At 42.8% G+C, this 15,784-nt stretch overlaps 1 protein-coding gene across 1 annotated transcript in view; it reads right to left on the bottom strand.

The window, feature by feature from the left end:
• The window catches only part of PDE6D (phosphodiesterase 6D), a 54,040-nt gene that overhangs the window by 14,624 nt on the left and 23,632 nt on the right, over positions 1–15,784 (bottom strand). The window lies entirely within an intron of this gene.

The raw sequence follows: 15,784 nt of genomic DNA, 5'->3' as shown, positions 1-15,784 counted from the left end.
CTCCTCAAGTCTCTCCCGTCATCTCTATACACTCATCTTAATTTATAAGCTATTTGTGTTAGGTCTCTCTCAATCAAGATAACTAATTCTTGCTCCCCAAGGACAAGGATTGTTCCCAGTCACAGGCACGGTGCACTGCGCATAGTAGGTGCTTAGATAATATTTGCTAAGGCTGGAGACTTAGTTCAAACATCTTCTCACTGGGAAGGAAGCCTCTTCTAAGCTCCCCCACCACTGCCAGTCCCCAGCGGTTGTTTGGTTGTGCGCTGTTTTGTACTGTTCCTTGCTACTCGCCTTTTCATGTGTGTTGTCTCACCACGTAAACATAATCCTGCCCGTGAAAAGCTTGCCATGACACCGCACACAGGGCAGGTGCACAACCGACTAAATGATGCCTGACAATGGCGGGAAGAGCTGCCCGGGTCAGAGTCCCCCTCGCTCACTGTGTCCATCAGAGGCACTTGGCCAACAGCCTGATCATTCCTAAAGCCAAATGACTCTTTTTGTGCATGAGGAGCACAGAAATCCTCTATCCAGCAGGGTAGTCAAAACTCAATTCCAAAGGGTGGGAAGACCCACATATTCTTTTGTAATTACATGGAGACTATTGAAAGAGACTAAAAAGAACAAAAATGGTAGAATCAAAGGTAAACATTACTGGGTGACTTCAAGAATCTCGCATTCTTTGATTCTCTCAACTCCACATCCAATAAAACCCTATTTTTGTAGCCCTCTCTCTCATTATCTCTCACCTCCACTAGGATAATGGCTTCCTAACCCAGTCCCCTTTCCTTCAGTCTCTTCCCCTCTGCCATCCATTGTTTCTTGGACCTATGGATGTACAGTCTGATTATTGTGGGCACTTTTTCCAGCAGCACAGGTCACACAAAATTCTGTTGATGGTGGGAGGGTTGCTATGGCAGAGGAATTCATCACTGCAGCCAGAGGCTGAATCTGCAAGGCTGGTCCCTGGACAAAAGGCGCACTGAGTTCATCACTGGGACAGTTCAAAGCTTGGAAGAACACACCAGAGCTCGCGCTCCAATGGCCTGCCTCTGACATTCACCCAGGCTTGCTTCTTTGTTAGAAGGGCTTTAGCAGAAGGTGAAGAATATAAAACATTTGCAAAATCTGAATAGTTAGAATATTGCCTCAACTTCTGAATCTTCTCTAAGATATTTATGTAGTATAAAACTCCTCTTCCATTATTTAATGTCAAACTGATTTCCTTTCCCCTCATCCTAAAGTTGAAAATTTGATTTCCCCAACTTTTTACACCCTGTTTAATTCTCCATGGCAGTGCCAGCAATGAAGAACCCTTTCAGTGTGTCCTAGGGAATATCTCTGTCAACTTGTCACCCAATGTCAAGTGACGTGGCCTTCCAGTCTACATGTTTTCATCTCACACAGAAACAGAAATAGGACGACTAAAAGTTATCTTTGAACTAAGTCTCTAGCATCCATTCACAATAGGAAACAGCCACCAAAAAGTCCCTGCTGAACTCTCAGAAACAGAAAATGTTCTATGACAAAGACAAGAATAAAACAGGAAGGAAGTCGCCCCTAGCTAGCATACAATATGGTTTCTGAAACACAGTTTCCTGTACTGCCAGGCTGGCTCGTGATGCTGGAGGTGATGTTAATAGATGTGCTGCAAGAAAACTGCCAAACGAGTGCTAATTACCTGGGGACAGGAAGAGAAGAGAGGGAGGGTCAGAGCAGCCTACTTTGGGGAGCACAAGGGCCTGCTGCTTGAGGAAAGAGCCTCCGCTAAGGGCCTCCCCCGCGCCCCAGAAGCCAAAGATTATTTGACATGCGACAGCTCCGTGGGTGTGCAAAATGGGTTTCGGTTTCAATCTGCTCTCAAAAATCTCCAAATCCATTTTACTCCAGGGGAAGGTTATTCTAAACTTTCAGACCTCATGCTAAGCATTTGTGGGCACCACTGTCAATCCCCAAAAGCTCTGTAAAAGCAAAAGCACAAATTAGATCTGCAAAGAAGCAGTTTAAAACCACCAAATCCTTACTTCAGAGCATCAATCACCACACAAATATTACTTTTTTGGATCCTCATAACTCTGGGGGAATCCCATTTTACAGTTGAGGGGACTGAGACCTACCGAAGTGAAGAGACACAGAGCCGTTTGATGTGGCCATCTTGGTCTTACTAATCTGAACCTCCATCATGCACTGGGCTAAATAAGTATGTTATTTAATGAACAACTGATTGCATTCACAGAATCCCAGAATTCCCAGCTTGGAAGGGACTTCAGGGACCATGGAGTCCAATCCATCTTTCAAAAAGAACAGCCCCTGTAGTTCTTGTTTAAACCTTCCTGGCAAAAGTGTCACAGCTTCCAGAAGGACCCTCCTCCCTTGCTGTGCTCTGGGCCACCAGCCCACAGTGGGGGCTGAGCCCAGACCTCTGTCATTCAACAAAACAGAGAGAACGTTTCCTCTGACTTTCTCATGCCTTCTTGGGACTGCAGGAGGAACACAGCTCTGGTCTCTAAGGCCCTTTGTGGCAGTGCAGCTGGGTGTGGGGAAAAGGACATGAGCGTGGGAGGCCAGAGAGTTAGCCTGCTGTGCATCCTCAGTAAAATGATTAAGTTTTTCTGGGCTTCAGCTTCCTTCTCTGAGAAGGATGGGTATGGTCTAAGTCTGGAGCTCTGGATCCCTTCGGCAAACCAGGGACCTCTCAGAATATTGTAAGATGAAATACACAGGATTATATTTATACTAATTATATTTAATGACAGTTTTAAATTTTTTTTAAAACTTCAGGACTCATCTTCTAAAATAATTTTACCAATGATGGAGTGAATACAATGTGGCTGTAATCCCCCCCCTGGTCAACTCCCCAGTCTGGGAACTTCAAGCTCTAGCTCCAGCTTTTTGTTCTTTGTCCCCTGGCTCATACCCTAATTCCATTTATTTACTAAATCTTATGTCTAAATATCTTAATAAGCCCCCAGCTGAATTCAACATCCTTCCCCCCAACTCACCAGCACCATCTTCCCCGCCTTAATCCCAACACATTCTAAGGCTCAAAGGCCAGACATCATCTTCCCTTTTGGATCACATGACGAACTTAATCTTGAAACTCTCAAGTGAAGAAGAGAGTCAAAGCCAAAGATGGGACTCTGGACAAGTCACTTACCATGCCTCAAGCAGGCCCTGAGGCCTTCTAAGTCCCAGGCTCCGGGAATTCTCTAAAGCCAAAATCACAATTCTATATGTGAAAAGCACCTAGAGATACCCAAGCACAAAAGGAAACAGTCTCCATGTTTAAGAGGTTCACAGGGAGGAAATAGAATGTCTGCAGAAAAATAATTTAAAAACCCTTGACAAAAGTAGGGGACAGAGCAGGGGAACCCAAAGAGAAGCAATTGAAGGGAAGAGACTGAGCTTAGGAAGGAACACGATTCCAGGCACAGGAGACAACCAGCTAAGGCATGGAGAGACAGAGGAGCTATGAAGGACCTCACTGCCTCTGGGTTTCAGTTTGGCTGAAAGACTTTTGGTGCCTGGAAGTTTCTAATTCTAATTTATCCTATAGACAACAGGAAGCCACTGAGAGCCGTGTTCTAGTATTGAGGTGCTGGCGCATAAAGTTTGCATGAAGGGTCTTGGGAGCTCACTTAGGTCATCCAAGTTTCCATGTTCTGTTCGATTTCAGAAACCAGACCCCATTGCTGTGGGTACATTTTATTTCTAATGTAAGGAGACATTTTATCCAAGAGGCTTTTATACCAGGATGGAAAGGCTTCAGCTAAGTACAAACTTATATAGTCAAGACAAATGTAGCTTCAAAAGAGCCAATTTCAAAGGCCAGTGTTCAAAGGAAGGTCCCACCAGCCCCAGGCCCCACTTCTTACTTATCCCAGAAGCTCTCTCCAGCCCAGAATTCACCAATTAAAAGGCTGGGGTCTCTCCCTCTGACTGGATGGTTCCTCCACCTCCCTCCATTTAAGGAAGGTACCTGGTTTAGTCAAGTTTCAGCCTTCCCAAGCTGAGGCAAGGAAGCCCTGGGGCCCATTTGGGTCCAGCTGGACCACAGTGCCGCTCAAGTCTCAGCCCTACCACCTCCCTGGATAACAGCTTGCTCATCTTGAAAGGCTTGGAGTTAGAAGGGACCTCAGAAACCCTTGAGTACACCATGAGAAAACCAAGGACAAAATGAAACTTAAGTGACTTGCCTAAGATCACACAGGTGGCAGGCTGGACCGCATAAAGCCCTCTGAGGAACTGTGTGACTCTCAATCGATGACCATCTTTTTCAGAACCCAATTCCCATCCTAGATAATGCTGCAGAATCTTCCTGCTTTGATTTCTTTCTCCACAGCACTCAGATTAGAAAAGCAAACTTGGAAAATTTGAAAACTGAATTTCTCTTGAAGACAGTAAGTATACTGTGGGACAGTAGCTTTGACTAAATAAAGGCAGTGAAACAAAGGAATGATATTAGGAAAATGAAGATTGGAGACTTTTCCAAGTGAAACAGAGAGGTATGGGTAGGAAAACAGCATTAATTTTCCAAATGGCAATATTATGGGAATTAATAAATCAGTTCATGGCTCTCCCTTTTAGATTATATGAAGGGATTTAAGAAATGTAAAGCTTTAATGACTTCAGATGAGAGTTCTCTATTCTTTTATAACCTGAATGCATATTTGATAGTACTTTTCACATTTTTTTAACTATCAAAAAGTTAGATCCAGGCTCTCCCAAGCTCTAAGAGTTAAAGGAATAAACTCACCAGCTACAGCTCATTTTCATACTTCAAAAACAGATTTTCTTGGCAAAAATTCTGTGTCCAGCCTGGCCTCATGATATGAGTTCTCTTGATGCCTTGTCTTTGTAAGAAGCTGTGGTTTAAAAAATTCTCTTCCTCTGGTAAGGAGGCTTGTGGAATTCCTTAAGATTGGTCTTCAAATGACCGTTACCCCAATGGTCTCTGGGCCCATCCTCAAAAACCTTTCCATCCCGGTATAAAAGTCTCCTGAATAAAATGTCTCCTTGCTATCACATTAGAAATAAAATATTTGTTGATGGGTACAAATTAAGTTTTTCCAATTATTTTAAATGCTTCAGAGGAGTTGACGACTTCAAAATATCCTGCCGGTGATATAAAAGAGAAAAATCCTCTTGTGATGGGAATCTTTATCCTCTGGTCTCCAGAACATGCAATGAATGAGAGGCTAGGGTGTCTAGTGATGGAGGGATTGTTAAGTGACTAAAAATTGCCTGGCTATCTAATTAAAAGTGTAATAAACTTGGGATTTTTGTATGTTAGAATATTTTAAAATGTAGACACATCCACACAAGCAGTTATTCGGGGAGAGGGGAGTTTATTATGGCAAGTTCAATCCATGGAAGAAACTGGTGGTAACTTAACTCTAGGAGTTTACACCCAACTCAGCAATCAGATTCCTGATATAGATCTCACCCAAGCTAAAATACGACTACTGTGACATTGCTGGAAGACCATAAAGAAGTGGCCTTGTTTGCCCTTCCTTTATTACATTCACAGGTCTTTCTCCTGTCTTTCTGAAACCAAGTTAAGCTAGAAACAGTTTTAGGGCTACAAGTAACCTTGGGGATTTCCTAGTCCAGCTCCCTCATTGTAGAGAGGAACCGATTCCCAGAAACAGGAAAGGACTAGAACTCCCATCTCCTGACTCCCAGTGGCAGCAGAAAGTGAGCCGGCCCTGGAGTGAATCCTACATGGCCCCTGCCACTTGGAGAATTGTGAGAACGCTGAATCAGGAGGCTCTTTCTGACTCCCAGATTCCTCTCTGGGTTTCAGCTGTGTCATCTACAAAACTGAGCTGCAGAGGCAAGGGCCTAAGGAAGCTTAGTGCAAGTACTGTCTTTTCAAATTAAATTTCTTTTTTCCCCCCTTTCAAATGGAGATTAACTTCCTCTCCCTCATATTTCTGCCCACACCAGTTGAAAAAGAAAGAAAAACAAAGCCCCTGGTACAAACTTATTTAGTCAAGACAAAAGTAGCTTCAAAAGAGCCAATTTCAAAGGCCAGTGTTCAGAGGAAGGCCCCACCAGCCCTAAGCCCCATTTTCTTACTTATCCCAGAGCTCCTTCCAGCCTAGAATTCACCAATTAAAAGGCTCTCATCCAGCCTGGGGCCTCTCCCTCTGATTGGATGGTTCCTCCACATCCCTCCATTTAAGGCTGGTACCCAGTTTAGTCAAGTTTCAGCCTTCCCAAGCTGTACTCTGGTCCACCAAGCCCCCCAGAGGCTATTTATTTCTCTCTCTCCTCCACTCTTTCTAGCTTCCTTTTATATGTAGCAAGAATGAAGTTAAGTTCCTTGAAGGTTACTATCTTTCTGCCTAGCAATTAGCATAGATAGCTCAGTGGATAGAGCCTGGGACTGGGCCTACAGTCAGGAAGACCTGAGTTCAAGTAATAAATGGTTGTTGCTGAAAACAAACTCCTAATTTTCTTTGACATTTTTAAAACATTTATATAACCAGGCTGTGCTATGCATTTCATTGTTACCATCTCATTTAATCCTCACGACAACCCTAGAAGATAGCTACTATTATTACCCCCATTTTAAAGATGAGGAAAGGGAGGCAAATAGAGGCCATGTCCCAAAACAATCATGCTTCAGCCTTCACTCTGAGTCCTTCACCTCTCTATTAGGAGATAGGTAGCATGTTTTGTCATGAGTTCTTTGGATTTTTGCATCAATATTCATTAGGGAAACTGGTCTATACTTTTCTTTCTCTGTTTTGGCCCTTCCTGGCTTGCACCATATCTGAGTCACAAAAGGAATTTGGATATTTTTAAAATGCTCTTTTGAACATGGCTTTCTACCAACTACCTCCTGGAGCTTGGGTCATTTTCTACAATATCCCTGATAAGCGATAATCTAACTTCACTCTTTGTTTCCTAAAAAGGCCAAAGAAGTGATCTCTGTAATGTGAGCACCCTCTCAGCTGACGGATTTAAGAGCTGAAATATGGTCCCAAGGAACCCATACAACAAGGCCCAAACTGACTTGCGATGCCTGTAGTTCCCCAATTCCTGTTAGTCCTGCACAACCAAAAGCGCCACTAATTCTAGTTACACCCCAGGAAGCACTTGCTTCTGCAGAATTTCAGAAATGATTTTTGTCTGCTTGTTTTCAGCTGACAGAACTTCTCCCTGTTTCTGTCAGAAGCCACAAGGGAAAGCTCCACAATTTACTTTTGGCTTGTAACAACAGCAGAGGATGTGGATCTCCCCTGCACGTCTAACCTGATGCTTTGTCCCTCCCCTAGAAACGCAGGCCAAAAGCCAAGGCAAAGAGAAATCCATGAGACAGAACAAGAGATGCCGAGACCAACACGGCCTCTGGAATCTGCTCCGGGCCTTCTATCGTAGTCGTTAGGGACAAGGAAGGAACGAGAAGAAACCCAACGGAAGGCCCTGCTAGGACAGGCTGCAGGGAGCCCTCCCCTTGCTGGCAGCCAAGGCTCTCATTTCTTACCTATCGGTGCACGCTGTGAGCTGATGATTCCCTTGCCACTTCACCTGAGCATCCGCTGAGCAACTACAGCAATGGTTGCAAGGTCCCTCTGGGACACGAGATAATAAGCAGCAAACATCAGCTCAGATCTGCCTTGTCACAGTCTTTGACTCCAATATGGAGAAGTGCTTTGTGGTCTCTGACAACCATCTCCTGCTGCCTCTAGCTGGATTACCTGTAAAACCTGCACCTTGGTTTTTGCCATGGCAAGATCACAATGAAACTCATAGCAACAGGCAGCAATACGGTCCCTTCATTCCTATAGAGTGAAATAAATAAGGAGGAGGACAATAAAATTCAGCAAAAGACGGCCAGACAAGGGGAGAGAACCAGGAGAGAAGGGTCATAAAAACCTAGACAGAGATAATGATAACAGCCGCCAGCATTCTACAGCACTTCCAGGTCTGCACAGTGCTTTCCATATGTTAACTCATCTGATACTCAGAATAACCCTGTGACATTCTTATCCCAGCTTTACAGACAAGGAAACTGAGGCAAATGGTGGTTGTATGACTTGCCAGGGTAACCCGGCTCAAACTCTAAGGTAGGAGCCAAACAGGTCTTCCTGACTTCAAGGGCCATAGTCTATGCCCTGGGCCACCTTGTATGCCAGTGTGGGTAAGAACAGCGCCAAATCCTGGAGAGAAATCAGCAAGACTGAGGATTAAGGCTGACAGATTTGGTAGCTAAGAAGGCATGGGGAACTTTACAGCTGGATGATGGAGGCACAAGTCAGATAGCATGGAGAGGGAGAGCAGGAGGGGGAGTCTTTGTCCCTAGGAGCACAGCTAGTGGGGATGGGCATGAGAAGGGAGGGCTCTGGAGGAGAGGAGCTGCATCTGAGGACCACAGGGAAGAAAGAATGACTAAGGATGGGTGGGAGAGGAGGGGAGATACAAGTGAAAGAGAATCATTTCATTCAAAGTCCTCTAAACTCTTCTCTGCCTCATCTGCACTTCCTTACATTGACTGTCCATTCCAGACAAATGTCTCCCCACCCTTGTCTTTTTCCCCATCTGAGCTTCCTCTTTCTTCCACTTCTGCAATGCCATCCCATCCCTTCCCTTCAGCTTCCCCACTCCTTCCAAATCTCCTCCTTTGTAAAGCCTGCTTTAGGCCTCCCTCATGATCCGTTCCCCTTTTGATAACTGTCTCATTTATGGTTTTTATTATTGCATCTGCGATCATGTAGGACATTGTGATGATGCACTCTGCATTATCTGCTACCTTTGTGTGATTTAACTCGGCGCAGTCTAGTTCTTTGTCTCCAGCCTGAGTGACCCAGCCCTTCCTAAGACCATGTGGATTTCTTTTTCTCCTGCTCCTTGGCAGAGAGACACCAAATAAAAAGTGGCAGAATGAGTTTAGGAATTGACTTTGGATTCTGGAACAATTCTTATTGCTGCCTTTTGAAGCTGAGAAGCCCAAGTGAGGCAGCTCCAGCTTTTTCCCTTTCCCAGGAGCCCCCTCAGAAAGAGCTGAAGCGCTGTCCCAGAACTAGCTGGAGCATCATTCTCCAAACAGCCTGCCTGCCCTTTCCCCAGTGACTCCTATTCCCTTCTGACATTCAAAAAGCAAGCCTGCAATGAACCTTACAGTCTGATCAGAATTGGCTCAAAGAGGGAATAATATACACACTCCTATAGAAATCTATCTTACCATAAAAGAAAGTAAGTAGAAAAGGAAGGAGATAAGAAAAGGAGGGAATAAAGAGCTGATAGAAAGGAGGATAGTTTAGGGGGGAGGGTAAAAGGCAGAAGCAAAAACACTTTTGAGAACAGATGGTAAAAGGAGAGAGTAAGAGAAACAGGGGAGAAAAGGATGGAGGCGAAAACATAGTTGTTAATACTGAAATTATAAAAAAAATTACTGTGACTCTAATAAAGACTTCGTTTCTCAAACACATAGAAAATGGAGTCAAATTTATTTAAATAAGAGCCATTTCTCAACTGATAAATGGTGAAAGAATATGAACATTCAGTTTTTAGGCACAGGAATCAAAGCCATCTATAGTCATTTAAAAATGCTCTAAATCATGAATGCTGAAAGAAATACACATTACAACAACTCCAAGCTACTACCTCACACCTGTCAGATTGGCTAATATGACAGAAAAGGAAAATCACAAATGTTGGAGGGGATGTGGAAAATTAAAACACTATATGTACTATTGGTAAGGTATACACCGATTCAACCATTCTAGAGAGCAATTTGGAGCTATACCTCAAGGGCTATAAAACCATGCATACCCTTTGATCAAGTAATACCATGACTGAGTCTGCATGCCAAAAAGATTAAAAAGAAAAAAAAGGAAAATACTTGTGTACAAAAGTTTTTATAGCAGCTCTTTTAGTGTTGGCAAAGAAATGGAAAATGAGGGGATGTCTGGAGTTGGAGAATGGCTAAACTAGTCGTTGTATATGATTGTGATGGAATCCTATTGTGCCTTAGGAAATGAGCAGAATGCTCCAATGTGGAAAGACTTACATGAACTGGTGCAAAATGAAATGAACAAAACCAGGAGAATATTGTATACAACAATAGCAATATTATATGTACAATACATATTTTATGTACATGTAATATACAATTGTATGTACAATAACATAATTATTCTCAGAAATACAACAGTAAAAGGCAATTCTGAAAGGCTTATGATGAAAGATGCTGTCCATCCCCAGAGAAAGAACTGGTAGAGTCTGAATGTAGATCAAAGAAACTTTCTTTACTTTCTTTATTTTTTTAAGTCTGTGTTTTCTTTCACAGAATGACTTACATGGAAATGTGTTTTGTATTAGACACGTCAAATAACTTGCCTTCTCAATGAAGGGGGAGAAGAGAATTTGGAACTCAAAATCTGAAAACAAATGCTAAAATTGTTTCTACGTGGATTTGGAAAAAATAAAATATTAAATAAGAAAAAAAGTAAGCATGTAACATTTCAAATTCTGTTAGAATTAGAAGATTGTCCCCAGAATCAGAATTATAATTGACTGAGGTCAAATGAGCATCAAAAACCAGAATCAAAACCAAGTTTTCATCATGTATGCCTTCACTCACACAATGAACAACCATAAGTGTCATGCTCTTAATACCAAGAATCAGGCGTCTTGGTATTGAGAGGCCAACTTTTCCCAAAGGAAACATTAAAAGCGTAAGCCTTGAGAGCCACAATGACGTACCCTAGAGAGCTCAGTGAAGTCAGACCTCACTACTGTGTGTGTATTTGTCAGTTATTGTCAGTATTTTAAAGACCAAATAGAGATACAAATTCTTTTTAAAGGAGACTTTTGGAACAAAGTTTTATCAGCAGCTTTTCAAGACGGGTTAACCAACTGTTCATGTACAGAATTTTTAGTAGAAGGCTATAGGAACCCAAGGCACCCAGAGATCCAAACGACAGGGAAACGTTGCCTTTCCAAAGCAAAGTAGATAACTTCAATTTGGCAATTCCCAAGAGATGTTTTAAAAAAATTGTTTTTATGTTCACATTATCATCAGACTAAGGTAAAGGTTTAAGGAAAACCATCAAGCAAAGTTCATTTGTAGAATGAGAAGAAAGACCTTCTAATCATTAAATCCCCAAGTGGAGCAGGCTGTCTTGGAAAGGAGTCTCCAGTCACCGGGAGGACAGATAATAAGCATATGACACAATTAAGATAGAAATGTATGCTTGAGTTACCAGGGATTGGGCTAAGTGAGATAATCACAGTAAAGTGCTTATCACAGGGCCTGACATGTTGAATAAATACTGTTCTTTTCTAGTCCCTCTGAATTTTACAATGCTGTGAATAATAATGATGTTCAAAATATGCCCACCTAATCCAGCAATCCAGCTCTTACTGGGGAACAACTTAGAAGCATCTCTGAGGAGTTTCCTCAGGCTACATTAGGGTCAAAAAGAGCTAAGAAAGTCCCATCACTAGTAGGAACATCTCCGCACGATTGGCTTCTGCAACCCTCCTAGGCCTTAATGCTGAGCCTCCTCCCTCACTTGCAGGCAAAGAGGTACTGAGATGTGAGGATCAGTTCAAAGCAATCAGACGGGAATTCGGAGGTCATGACTGACTGGCCAGTGTCCACATTTATAGACAAGGGAACTTCAGGCTTTCGGGCACCATCATACAGGTTCTAAGCTGTAGCATTTCATTAAGCCTTTTGACTTACAAACTATCATGGATTTCATATTTTTAGCTGTAATTTAGTATTTACTGGACACAAAGTATATTTTAAATTGCTCCAAATCCAAGATGTATGTCTTTTTTTTTTTTTTTTTTTTTTTTTTTTTTTTTTTTTTTTTTTTTTTTAAAGAAAACTTGCTTCAAACTAAAAAAAAAAACATGATTGAAAGATATATAATTTAACCCGGCTGAGGCTAACCCAAATAGGGCAAAAACCACAGAATAATTTTGTGGTCTAACATTGGACGTATTCCACTGCAGGCACAGTTTAACAAATGAACTCAAGGAGGGGGAAGAAGGCAAACCAGGCCAGGTAAATGAACATGAAGCTTCCGATCGGGCGTGCTGTTTCCAGCTCGCCCCCTCCAGATGAGTTTGGAATCAGGATGGACAGAGACAACTCAAGAGAAAAGATACTTCTTAGTTTCAAATGGCAGGCCAGAGCAGTGCTTGGGGACTCATCAATTAACTCCCATGGCTCCCTCTTATCTCCCAGATCCAATTTAAAACTGCAAGTTCCCTCGCTTTCCCATCTTCTTACATTTTATTCCTTTCCAGACACTTGGCTGTTTGCTGTTCCTTAGACACAACACCACGTCTCAAGGCTGCGGGGCTCTCCCTCTTTCTGCCTCTCAGAGCGATGCTGGGCCCCCGGACCTCTTGGGCTTGGGGTGTATTAACTTTTATCAGCTGAGCCGATGACTGCCACAATTCTACTTTGCCAATAATTGAGGACTCAAACTCCACTTGTTCCATTCTTTCCTTCCTTGACTCAAGACATCCCATCTACACGGTCAAAAACAAACTCCTCCCCTTCATGTTTGCACAATTCTCCCACTTTTGCCCACGCCTCACAGAAGTGCAAGGAATGGGAGCTTCAGGGCACGCGCCTCCAAAAACTAAACTGTTCTCAAAAAAAGTAAATCTGAGTTAAAAATCAATTTCTAATTCTTAGAATTTGAAGCCAAAAAGAGGTTTTTTTGGCCCCCTTGAAAAGCAGAAAGATGGACATAAAAGAGATCATGTAACAATGTCACACCACGTGTGGCTGTTCAAGAAATATTTCGTTTCAGTTGTGTCCAACTTTTTATGAACACACAGAAAGTAGTATCCGAGAGAGGATTTGAATTCAGGTCTTCTGACAGCAGGCTAGAGCGTTACCCACTGCACTATTACTGGTAACTGATGAGCGATGTTTTGTAGGGGAGACGCCAAAACTTAACTCGTGTGTATTTTGGGACCCAGAGGGTTACTGAAGCATAGTCAGGCAGGTGGCCGGCCTGCAGAGGCCGAGGCTCAGTGAGTGAGATGTCAGCCTTGTTAAAGCTCTAAATGTTACTGGCTTTCACCCCAGACTGCACATAGGTGCGCACTGATTTGCCGCTGGTAACTGAGGGTAATAAACACTCCTCATCGGAGGCAGAGCCCTGGAGGGCAGGGGCGTCAGACAGACAGACACGGGTCCCTGCCATATTGACTTGGAAAGCCGCACTCTCTCGGCTGGATCATATTTTTGTTTTGTTAAACACTGCCTAATATATTCTAATACCCCCTTCAGAGTTTGATATCAGAGCCCACATCTCTGGTGTAGTGGAGACCCAGGAGTCAGAATGACCTGCTTCAGCCCCTGAACCTTGGGCTCTGTGACCCTGGATAAGCCATTTACCTCAATTTCTCCAGATGTGAAATGAGATTGTTTATTATTGTTCTGTAAGAAATGACCAACAGGATGATTTCAGAAAGGCCTGGAGAGACTGACACGAACTGATGCTGAATGAAATGAGCAGGACCAGGAGATCATTATATACTTCAACAACAATACTATATGATGACCAGTTCTGATGGACCTGGTCATCCTCAGCAAGGAGATCAACCAAATCATTTCCAATGGAGCAGGAATGAACTGAACCAACTACGCCCAGAGAAAGAACTCTGGGAGAGACTAAAAACCATTACATTGAATTCCCAGTCCCCATATTTATGCCCACCTGCATTTTTGATTTCCTTCACAAGCTAATTGTACAATATTTCAGAGTCTGATTCTTTTTGTACAGCAAAATAACAGTTTGGTCATGTATACTTATTGTGTATCTAATTTATATTTTAATATATTTAACATCTACTGGTCATCCTGCCATCTGGGGGAGGGGGTGGGGCGTAAGAGGTGAAAAATTGGAACCAGAGGTTTGGCAATTGTTAATGCTGTAAAGTTACTCATACATATAACCTGTAAATAAAAGGCTATTAAATTAAAAAAAAAAAAAAGAAATGAGATTGTTGGACTTGCTGATTTCCCCTTTCAATTCTAAATCTATGATCCCAGGATCTTATTCGGCGATAATTACAGCGTCAAGTGCTCTCAGAAAGTGGATAAGACAGGGCACCTGCCTTCACGGAGCATCTGGTCTAGGGACAACGTCTGACAAGTGCAGTAAAGCATTTTCCAGAGATGATCCCACTGGAGTGAGGTGTACGACTCAAGTGCACAAGGACCACAAACACACCAAAGAGTGGGAGAACCAGGGAAGACGCTGGGAGGAGAAGCATTTGAGATGAGCTTCCCACCAAGCAGAAAGAAGACGGAAAGACTCTTAGGCCTACGATGCAGTGTAAGCAAAGCCATGTAGACAAGGCAGCACAGAGTGTGCTTGGAAGGCAGCAAGCGGCCTAACCGGATCAAAGCAAAGATCACCATTAGACCACGTGGAGGACACTGATAATTAGATAAGGCTGGAAAAGTGAGACTGGGCAGCTCTGAGGGGGGCCCCCAATGGCAGGCAGTGAGAAGTCCCTGAAGATTTTGGCCCTTTGTCTGACAATGGGATGAGCGGTGGAATGGTGGAAAGAAATCAAAGACTGTTGGAAGAATCAATCATCGGTTACCATTTTCCTCAATAGATGCTGATGTCTGCCTTATCTTGGAGTCTAGCTTTGAGAACAATTTAAGGAGCCTTTTGTTTCAAACTTTCTTACACTGATTCAGGTAGGGTGAAAACTAGACTGAGCACAAATATGACCAATAAGCCTTTTGTCAAGTTGGTCCCTGAAGGAGTCACTGAAAAATCCTTCAACTGCAGTTCTTCTGTTAAAAAAAGGCCACTTGGCAAGAGGCCTCTCTTCTCACTGACCCGGTATTACAAGCAGACATTATTTTGGGGAACTTGTAGGATTATATGTATTTCTAGAGGCCGGGGGTGAGGGGAAAGTGGGGGGATATGCAGTTGGCTTTCCTGCATTATATCATATAGCAAAGAGGTACCATCACACAATTTTGAAATTTTCAGGACCCTATTTCTTTCTGGTTTGTCCAAATTTAACTCAAAGCACCCAAGCCTGTAGGAAGAAACAAGGGAAACTCAAAAGGAAGATACCAGCTTTCCTTAAAGTACAACCAACAGGAGATGGTGCAAATTAAGCCCACATCTGTAGCCGCTCTAGGCATAAAGACTTGAAGACAAGATTTAGAAATCTAGGCTCCTGCCTTAAGACACATGATAAGGCAATAGAAACGGGCTCTCAGAAAGATAAACCAAGTTCAATTTCAAAGGTTCAAAAGATTAAGAAAGCACTATTGATGAAGAGGTACAAAGGCCTCATGTGACCTCATTAAAGGTCTATAGAGAGGGTTCCTGTGAATGATTCCTGTCTAATCATGGATCACCAACTGCCAAACTGCCCAATACTATGTTTTTCATCTCTTAGAACAAGCTCCAAGCCTAAAAACATTTGAATAAATTGTTCTTACAGATTTGGTCATTGTATGTATTTTATTTTGCATCACATTCAACTTAATTGGAAATGAAATGAAGACAAAAATCGCAAAAAGCATTGTGACTGAGCTACAAAACCACAGAATTCTGGCATTGATGGAGCTGTCAGTGGGCATCTAATCCAACCTGTTCTTGAAAAGAATCTCCTGCACATGGTGTACCTGCTAAATGCTCCTCTGGTCTTTGCCCATGACCTCTGCAGCCTCTGAAAGAACCTTCTCTACTCTGGAAGCCTCCATGGGGAAGATCTTCCTGACATCCGCCTAACTTCAGTCACTCCTCTGTCTGTAGGGCTC

This window comes from Sarcophilus harrisii, chromosome 4 (genome assembly GCF_902635505.1).
Source record: "Sarcophilus harrisii chromosome 4, mSarHar1.11, whole genome shotgun sequence".
In the NCBI taxonomy this organism is placed as follows: Eukaryota; Metazoa; Chordata; class Mammalia; order Dasyuromorphia; family Dasyuridae; genus Sarcophilus; species Sarcophilus harrisii.
Note: the sequence above shows the minus strand (reverse complement) of the source record. Positions and strands in the feature narration are given on the sequence as shown.